Genomic DNA, 1595 nt, shown 5'->3' on the forward strand with positions numbered 1-1595 from the left:
CACAGAAAGCGGCAGGCATTATTAAACAGCCAGAAAGCGGCAGAGTTTATTGAGGAAGCTGAAAAGCAACAGAGGTTATTTAATACACAGAAAGCGGCAGAAATTATTTAACATGCAGAAAGCGGCAGGCATTATGAATTACACAGAAAGCGGCAGGCATTATTAAACAGCCAGAAAGCGGCAGACATTATTTAACATGCAGACAGCGGCAGGCATTATTAAACAGCCAGAAAGCGGCAGAGTTTATTGAGGAAGCTGAAAAGTAACAGAGGTTATTTAATACACAGAAAGCGGCAGACATTATTTAACATGCAGAAAGCGGCAGGCATTATTAATTACACAGAAAGTGGCAAAGATGATTTTAAACACCAAAAGCGGCAGAGATTAATAACTAAACAGAAAGTGGTAGGGTTATTATACATGCAGAGTGGCAGAGCGGCAGAGCGGCAGAGCGGCAGAGCGGCAGAGCGGCAGAGCGGCAGAGTGGCAGAGCGGCAGAACAACAGACATATGAAGTGCGGCAGACATATGGAGTACGGCAGACATATGGAGTGCGGCAGATAATATTAATCATGAAGAAAGTGGCAGATATTATTGAATACACAAAAAGCGGCAGCCTTTATCAGGTATGCAAAACCGGCAGACATTTCAAGTGTTCAGAAACCAGCAGACACTACAGCATTTGCAGGGAGCGGCAGCCATTGTCAAATACCCATGATGTAGGCCACTATGCAAGATCTCTACATTCTGTTGCACAGGTGCTTGCCTATGACTTGTCAATGAAGGTTTCTCACCTCAGATAGGCTCCTGCCTCTGCCGATCCCTTGCTTTTCACTTATCAGTTCGAGTCAGGGGTATTTTTCTGTGTAAAATGGTGCATCAATCAGAAAGAGAGTCACCAGCATTCAGCCTTGATCCTGACTTTTGACCTAATCCTAGATACTTTTCAAAGGATCTACATGATTATAGGATGCTTTTGTTGGCATGTACAGTATGTAGAGCCTTATCAGTGACTTTTTGGAAATTAGGAGACTTTTTTGACATAGACATCGCCAGTCTCTGAGTGGTTCTGCAGGATCATGCTCTAGGGGAGTGTTCTGGCACACTTTTAGGACCTTGTTTGATGTCTCTAAGTCAATGTGTATATAACAGAACATAATCTATTCCCAAGTAATTGCAGAAAATACCGAAAATACCCAAAAAGTGTATGTTATACAGAACACCACACTTTATTTGGAGTGTTGATAAAGGATCAGAGACCATGGACAGCTTCATAGCATTCATTTTCATGGTATACAACTCTGCAACCTCGAATTCCTACTCTCCCCCTCATGCTATAAACCAAAAGCACCATCAAAAGCACCAAAGTGAAGGAATTTGTATGTTTTCTCAAGTCTATGGCCTCTGGAGATGGCTGATAACACTTTCAAGGCTTGAAACCATGTTTGGTAACATGTAGATAGGTGACAAAAAAGATTTGCAGGAGATCAGGTGGGATCTTCAAAATTATGTTTGCATCCTGCATGATTGTGGACCATTCCATATTTCTCTAAGCCTCCACTATCTATGCAGTGGGTTACAATGTATCAATCTTC

This window comes from Coniophora puteana (assembly GCF_000271625.1).
Source record: "Coniophora puteana RWD-64-598 SS2 unplaced genomic scaffold CONPUscaffold_10, whole genome shotgun sequence".
NCBI classification, from domain to species: domain Eukaryota; kingdom Fungi; phylum Basidiomycota; class Agaricomycetes; order Boletales; family Coniophoraceae; genus Coniophora; species Coniophora puteana.